Source organism: Corvus brachyrhynchos, unplaced genomic scaffold (genome assembly GCF_000691975.1).
Source record: "Corvus brachyrhynchos isolate BGI_N302 unplaced genomic scaffold, ASM69197v1 scaffold454, whole genome shotgun sequence".
NCBI classification, from domain to species: Eukaryota; Metazoa; Chordata; class Aves; order Passeriformes; family Corvidae; genus Corvus; species Corvus brachyrhynchos.
In genome coordinates, this window is record NW_008237525.1 from 979,422 (window position 1) to 987,737 (window position 8,316).

The 8,316-nt window shown below is 50.5% G+C and overlaps 2 protein-coding genes across 4 annotated transcripts in view; both read right to left on the bottom strand.

Annotated features, from left to right (window-relative positions):
* The window catches only part of PTAFR (platelet activating factor receptor), a 13,629-nt gene extending 11,065 nt beyond the window's left edge, over positions 1-2,564 (bottom strand). For 2 of the 3 annotated variants that reach the window (XM_017731574.1, XM_017731575.1), the window contains exon 1: positions 1,838-2,564. The gene's annotated coding sequence lies outside the window, so the exon portion shown is untranslated. The remainder of the gene's footprint in view (positions 1-1,837) is intronic. The other variant, XM_017731573.1, reaches the window with a different exon arrangement.
* Positions 2,565-7,884: 5,320 nt separating this feature from the next.
* Positions 7,885-8,316, bottom strand: part of DNAJC8 (DnaJ heat shock protein family (Hsp40) member C8) — a 10,807-nt gene continuing 10,375 nt past the window's right edge. The window contains exon 9 of the mRNA XM_017731576.1: positions 7,885-8,316. The gene's annotated coding sequence lies outside the window, so the exon portion shown is untranslated.

The following is an 8,316-nucleotide window of genomic DNA, read 5'->3' on the forward strand; positions in this document are numbered from 1 at the left end:
GCTCTTCCCACCCAGGGAATGCACACACTGGCTGACAGCTCTGACAGCCATGCAAGGCTGAGTTGAGAAAAAAACCAGTCTTGAATATGCCTTTACTTTCATCAAGCCAACTTGCAACCTAATAAAAAATAAATTAACTTCTTTTATTCTGATTCCCATAGATGCTGTTAAGGAGCACTGATAGTCCTTCAGGCTGTTATAAGTGCTGGATCCCAGAGCAGCTGCTCCAAATTCTACTGTCTGGGGATAACCCCACACAGTCTGATTGGTGGGCAGTGGCTGTTCCCCATGGGTCTGGCACCCAGCAGCATTCTCATGGCAGCACATACTGCCATGGCAGATGCCCAGTGCCTCCTGTAAGCCCCACCTGCCTCTGGCACATGTCCTTGGGGTTATTTCCTTCTTAGATGGAGCCCGTTTGCAACATACTTGCTTTGGATAACCACATGTAAATTTTGGAGGGATCAGAAACTCTTGATTTTATAAGCAAGTATCCAGAGATTTCTTCCCAAGAGCAAGATACACTGTGTTGGCAGAGAAGAGCTCTCCAAGGAGTGCAAATGGAAGAGCAGCATTTCTGCTGATGGGTCTGTGACTGCCCTGTCAGTGACACAAGCCGCAAACAAGGACAAGATGAAATACCAACATGGAGCTTGTGACAGCACCAGCCACTGGCACACAGACGAGCTTGGTCCCTGCTGGTTCCAGTCCCCAGAACACATTCTTGAGTGCCAGGATGACTCTTTGAAAAAGCATGAAGTTCTTTTGGAGCTGCAGCACGTGCTGAGCTAGTGCTGAGTGTTACTGTCTGTGAGTTCCCACTACTCATGTAACACTCTGCAAAATTTTCTTTTGCTTGTTTCAGGAAAGAAATACTAAATAAACTCAGCTTCCCCCATCATGAGCACTTCAGAGCCGAGCACAGTGTGTCCCCAACTTGTTACCAACGCTGCAGGAATGTGCCCCAGAGCTGGGCTTGCTCAGCCGGAAAACACACCAACCCATCGGCCAGCAGCCCCGCCTGAGGCGGGACAGAGCTTGCCCAGACTGGCAGAGAATGTCACTGCTGGTAGCTGGACAGCCTCACCAGCAGTGGATGAGGCAGGGAGCAGGGCAGCCTCCAGTTGGTTTTGGTTCCTAAGTGCAGCCCTGCTGCACTGGGCAGAGGGGTGAGTTCATGGGCCATCATGTCAGGATTTGTGTGTTACAGCCCCAGGCTGTCACAGCTCTGCTGGAGGCAAAAGCCATGTCCTGCCTGAGCTGCCACAGCTGGGACACTGCTCCTGCTGCTCCCAACTTCAGCGAGACACTTCCTGCCACAGCTGCTGGCCCTCTGCCCCATCTGCCTGCCCAGCCTGGGCAGGGGCTGTGGATGAATGGGATGAGGGACCTGGACTCCTTGAGAGGCTCCAAGCATTGCCTCCTCTTCCTCACAGGAGGAAGGGCCAGGCAGGACTCCTCGCCTTGCTTCACAGCATCCAAGCGAAGCCAGGGTCGTTGTCACTCAGGGGTGGAATAGGAGCTGGGTGGGAGCAGTTCCCCTCCCCACAGCCCCAAAGACACCAGCAGCACCCGCCTGACTCATGCTGTCACAATGCACTTCATCACCTCATCCCTGCTTGCTGGGCATGCAGAACAAGGAGCGTCTTCCCATACCCAGGTTGGGAGGATGAAGATGTCTCTGAAGCCTTTGGCACTGTCTGAGATGCCATGGCTCAGAGATCCATGGGGGATGTTGAGCCAGCCCGTGTCCTGAGTTACCCAGACACAGAAGGAGCTTGTGGAGCTTGGGGAGGGACGCCTGAAAGAGCAAGCAGAAGGGAAAGGAGTGTCTTACCCTCGGGTCACAGAGCCCCTGCTCCAGCTCAGTCACAGACCCCAGCCCGCCAGATCCCTGCCGCAAGTGGAGACACCAGCAGGGCTGAGCCGTCAGTATGCTCCTGCCTGGGAAGAGGCTCCGACAGGAAGAGGGCGTTGTGCTGGCTCCCAGGTGAGTGAGTCACTTCCCTCTTGGCACTTGTGACATGCTTAGCCGTGCCCTGGCTGCACCCTGGAGCTTGACACCAGTTCCTGTGGTCCTTCCTTGGGCAGGCGGTGGAAGGGACACAGTGGTTGAAGCTCCATTCATCGTGAGGGGCATGTCACACTCCTGTGGCACCTGGTGCCTCACAGGCCAGTAGCCCAGCCCTGGAGTAGCTCCAGGTCAGGGGCACTCCCTGGCAGGGCCAGGGGTGCAGAGGTGGTCCCAGGTCAGCAAGGGGGGACCAGTGCCCCTACCAGATCTGTCCTCTGGGCTCTTCATTTCCTTCCAGATCCCAGGGTCAGGCGGCAGAAGAGTGAGTGCTCGTTCCAAGGCTTCCATGATAGGTGGAGAATCATCAGCAAAGTGCCAGGAAGGGCACTGCTCTGCTGTGGGAGACCCATATCAGAAAACATCAGCCAGAAAATACTCCAGGCTGTGGCAGCTCATTCTTGTATCGCTTCTGCAGCAGTATAAATCCCCCTTGGTCCTTGTGCTCCTTCAGCCTGGGAAGAAAGGGTGGTTGGACACATGGGGGACCCACTCCTTCCTGCTGCCACTGGCACTGCTCTGCCCAGGTTCCACATGGGGTTTCCTCTGATATATTCTGTGGCACTGGCATTGCTTGAGTCATGGGCACAACATTCGCCTGAGTCACTCATGTTATAACAAGAAATCACATGTGTTTCTGTCTGCTCCCTTTAGGCCCTGTGGGTTGTTTAACAAGGAAATGTTGTTGGGGTTTCTTTGTTGGTAAGAATTGGCTCTGACAGTGGCAGGAAAGGAAGTGTGAAAAGACAGTCCTGAAGGGCAAGATAGTCACAACTCATAGGTGCACAAAGGACTGCTGCCAGAAGGAACTGGCTGGCTGCACACCCTGGAGCTCCCCAGGCACCCAACTGCAGAGCTGCAGCAAACATCCCAACTTCCCAACCAAACAACCAAGCTGCACCAGTTTAACTATGGCCTTTCCCATCAAAGAAAGTTGCCAGCCAGGTTGTGAATTAAGGCAGCCAGGCTCCGCCAGGAGCACAGCCAGAGAATGAGGACAGTTAATGTCCCCTCTGCATCAGGCTGGTGACACTGCACTTGAACAGCTTGGGCAGCTTAAAAGGGATGTGGAGAACTGGAAAGGCAGAGAGCTGGCACCACAGTCTGAGCTTGGGGCACAGGCTGGAACAGCCCTGAGGTAGAGGGACCATCTGATCACTGCCTGCAGCTCCTGGAAGTGAAGTTGCAGAGGACAGGCATGAACTCTTCTCAGTAGTGACAAACAGTGTGACAATGGGCAAAAGCCACAAACCGAGATGCAAGACAGTCAGGATGCATGTCCATGAAGTATTTTCAGTACAAGGAGTGTTCATCCCTGGGAGAGAAACACAGGGAGGCCAGGGATCTCATCCTTATGCTTGCCCAGATAAAGCCCCAGCTAATCTCACCTATCATTAGTGACAGCCCCACCTCAAACACAAGGTCAAATTAAAGACCTACAGAGGTCTTTCCCCAAAACACTCCAGTTCTGTGATTTGAACTGCAACAATCACGCTGGCACGTGTGTGTTGTTTTCCTTTACAGGTGCCCACCCTGTAATCAAAACACACTCCTGCAACTCCATTCCACCCTGAAAAACTGTTATAAGAGTGCCCATAGACTTTATCCCAGATCATCCCAGAAAGGGAATGTGAATGCAGCAGCCAGCCCCAGAGCCCATTTAATGGCTCTGAATGGGCTGCAGCAGAGCTCTGCTACAAAGACCTAATTGCCCCAAGATATGTATCTGTAAGTTCAAAGCCCTCCAGCTGGTGTGAAAGGGAGACTTCCTCACAGGAAGGCTGCTGAGCCTCAACAGTGAAGCAGGCAGCTCAACTACATCCCAGATAAAAGTGCACATGGTGGTCATTGCAGCGCTGAGATCCAAGAGGGATCCCAGCCTAGCAGAGCAGCAGCCTCAAAACATCTTCCCCTTCTTTGCACAACACGAAACCAGGGCTGTGACAGTTGCACCTGCCAAGAAGCACAAGGAGGTAACCCAGATGGGAAGGCCGGGGAGCCTCATCAGCAGATGTACTGCCAGGAGTTCTGAAAAATAAACCTGGCGAGGTTTCCAACCCAGCCAGCACAGCCCTACACAGGGCCAGGCCAAGCATGCTGTGCTGGGGCACAACACAGGGGACAATGCCCCTTTTCTGCTGGTGAGTTGTAGAATCTTAGAATATCCTGAGTTGGAAGGGACCCACAAGGATCATTGAGTCCAACTCCAGGCCCTGCCCAGGACACTCTAGCAATCCCACCCTGTCCCTGAGAGCATTGTCCAAATGCTCCTGGAGCTCTGGCAGCCTTGGAGCTGTAACCCCTTCCCTGGGGAGCCTGTTCAGTGCCTGACACCCTCTGGGGCAAGAACCTTCTCCTGATATCCAACTTAAACCCACCCCAATGTAACTTCATGCCTTCCCTCAGGTTGAGGGAATCCTAGGAATGTAGAACTCAGCTACCAGAGCAGGGGAGGTCTGGCTCACACTGCAGTTTGCAAGAGGAAAAGGAAGACAAGACACCCGATCTCTGTAGCTAACACACGGCTATCACCCAGTTGTTTCTCAGGGAAACCTCCTACATTAAGGCCAACCTCTCACAGTTTCTCTCCAGTTTCAGTTGGTTAAGACAAAGACTAGCAAAAGAAACTCATCTGAAAGGTGAGGAAAGCACAAACCATTGATCTCTCCCACCTGCATCCCTTCACCCAGCACATCACTGGCTTCAGCTAATCCCGAGAACTAGTTACACCCTGAAATACAAATGGCATACAGTGAAAGAGCTGTTCCTGTCCAGGGAGAAGGAGTTGATGGTGAATTCAGAGCACATCACTGTGTTTGCCAAACTAAGATAAATGTTAAGTAGCACACTGATTTATGTCTTATCAAGAATAGATTTTATCTCTGGCAGATCCCACAGGTGATAACTCAGTCTAGCCTTTACTGAATAGCTGTGCTACCAGGTGAAATCTAGATCTCAGCTTGTCTACACACTCAGAGGATCCTCCATTCTCATTCCTAAACTGCACAGTAGCACCAGACAGGAAAGTTCTGCCCCATTCCCTTTATCTATACATGAGCAGTTGACCTTTTCTATTCTCAGACACAAGAAACCAAGTACCTTGTAAAGGTCCTTCCCCATCTCACAAGTGCTGAACAGCAGATACACCCTTGCCGAGTGTGTAGGGAGGGGAAGGCAAGCTCCCTGCCTCAGACTGGAACAAGGAGCTTCAGATGTGGCCTCTGGATGCCCAGAAAACAAAGCCAAACTTTAGCTGACTCCCCCAGACATTCTGTGGGAACTGGACACAGAGAAGTTATTTCCACAGGAAACCAAAGCCAAGACCCTACTAAAAGGGACTGCTGCAAGTCCCTGGTACTACTTCTCCTGAAAGAAAACAAAATTACTCCTCATTCCCAGCAATGCATTTTCTTGTCCTGTACATCAAGGACGAATAGTTGAGTTTACTGACCCCAAAAGAGCTCCAGCAAGGTAAGAGGCCTAGAGATCCCTCTCTCTACGCATCTCTACCTCTTGAAATTAAACAACATTCCATTCAATCCACCCTACTGCCGTGACATGTGTGGCAGGGGCCAGGCAATGGCCCAGCCCGCATCCACATTGTGCACTCACTTACTTCCACCGAGGCAATTCAAACCAGTTTGCTTCTACATAGGATACAAAGATCAGAATTAACCTCCCATGTTCCTTCCAGTGGAGCAGAGAAATACCCAGGAAAGCCTCAGGTTCTTCAGTACTGCCCAAGCCCCCCTGGCAGATGGGAAGCTTCTCAGGACTTGGCTGGGTAGATAAGAAAGGAAAAACTGCATATTCAGACACAGAAGCATATCATAGGTAGGGCAGGAAGCCAAGGGAAAAGAAATAGCTAAACTGAGCATGAAACAGCATTGTTGCAAGCTGCACATTTCACTGTCCCAACCCAGTCAGATCCAGTTGAAAACAGTGACTCACAGCAGAAGTGCATGGACCTGGGCCCATGGCTCCAGCTGTACCCCTCAAGAGCCAGTGGTGAGCCACTGCCCTAGGCACGTTCTTGTCAACATACACACAGCTCTGAGCAGCAGAATCAGAGCATAACTGGGTCCTAGAAATTTTACAAGTTCTCACAGGACCCATCCTGAGCTACCTGAAAAAAATGCAAAGAAAACACCTTAAAGAGCATTAAAGACATTACACCATTGGCAAGGAAATACTGCTAGAGACCAGGGTTTCAGTATCAAAGGGAAGGACCCTGGGACAAGAGTGATGGGGACAGATCTCGTAAGCTAGAAATACTTTCACAGGTGAAGAAGAGGCAGGCAGGTTGGAGGGGCAGCATGTCCTCTGGGCACTGAGAAACTGCAGTTGGAAACACTGATGATGTGAGCTGCTACCCAGAGCTGCTTGAGTCTTCCAGCCAGGGAGAGAGACAACAGCATAAGTCAGCTGACATTTCTCCCAGAACAAATGCAGCCAATCGCTGCCTTGACAAGGAAGTTATGTCCTACCAACACATTCCCAGTTACTGGAATAATAGGTTCTGCCCATAAAAAGTAATTTCAGTGCCTGAACAGTTCAGTGGCTCCCAGACCTGTCAGCCCATCTTACTCTGCTGCTAGCTAATGTTTGGCTCATGTTCCACCCAGACATCACCGACATGTTACTTTATAAGCAGTGCCTTGCCCCTCCAGGTTCATCTCAAGTGATCTATTTAGCACATTACACCTCACAGGGCAAATAAGAAACTACATTCCCGTGTTTACGCAGAAAATAGGAACTCGGGTTCTGCTGTGTTAGGAGTTATTTAATGTATAAAGCACCAAAATACCTTCATTTTATAAGGGAAGGACATTTCATTTTACATCTGGCCATACAGACCAGTGCATGAGAGGAAAAGAAAAGAAGGTGAGTGGAGAGCACCAGGCTCCCTTCAGCAGGTTCAGCTAAGTCCCAGTCCCATAAGGAAGCACTGCCTTCCCTGGGAGCTGCTCTTCCTGCAGACACATTTGGGTAACACAGCTCAGTCATGTTGCTCCTCCCCAGTAAGCAGGAATAGGAGGCAGTTCATTAAAACTGGAAGAGCTGGGACACAAGTAGCTGGAGGCACCTTTCCCGGAGCAGCAGAACCAACCTTCCCAGAGTGAGCCGTCGCCAACGCCCAAGACACAAGGAGCAGCACAAAGGATCATGCTCACTTGAAGAGGGCATGTATGAATGCAACATATGAGTGCAAACTCAAGTGAAAGGACCTGGCTAACGGCCATGAGGAGGAAGGAAAGCATCATCTTCATGGAAGCAGCTCTCCACAGGACCCAGGTATGGGGATGGCCATGAGAAGAGCTTGCAGAAAGGTCCCCAGAGAAACCTGCCTGGCACACATGAGTCTGTGGCACATTCCATTTTCAACACCTTTAAACAGCTAAGAATGTCTTTAAAAACTTAAAACACACAGAAAGCAGGAATTTAAAAATCCAAAAGTCATGAGTTTGAGCTCACCTCACAGCTCTGAGGAGTCACGCTCCTCACAGATGCCCAAGTCCTCCCAATGCATCCACCCTCCTCCAAGGCCCAGTCACAAGCTCAGTTCTCAGCACAGATCCTGGCACACCTGCCTCTACCCAGGCAACATCCCAGGAAAAGCCATCTTCTCCCAGCCTCTTGCGTGCCACTCTGAGGATTGTCACTTCCAAACACAAACCAGAGCAGTCTTTGGGATGGCAACAGACCCTTACTAGGGAAAACATTCATGCTGAAGAGCAGCAGCATCTCAGTGACAGCACTCCATTCACACTCTTGCTATTGCATGTTTTAATAATTCCAAGAAAAAAAACCAGTAATTTGGGTAAAAATTTATTTTACATACAGACCATTGCAGCTTAACTATTAATCAAGAGAAGTTATTTTCCTTTACAGGAAGTGACCAGCTGGTCTGAGATTAACAGAAGTCTAAGCCTGAGAGCTGGGATTTTAGTTTGGAAATCAGATCTTGGGGACAGGTTCCTTCCAAGCACCACTCAATACAGTGAGGAGCTACAGGATTTAACTGCAGGTCAGCTGCACTGCACAGTGCTGGAAGCATATTCCCAGAGTCAGTCCAGATCTTTCCCAAGCTGAACTTGCTGAGAAAGATGGTGCCTGGTAGAGTTTGGATGCATTTCCAATATTTTGTTCAGCTCTCAAACTAGAAACAGAAGTGGTGAAACAGCACAGTCTCTGTGAAGTACAAAACACCAAGTTACAGGGCAGCAGACACACGGGACAGCAGG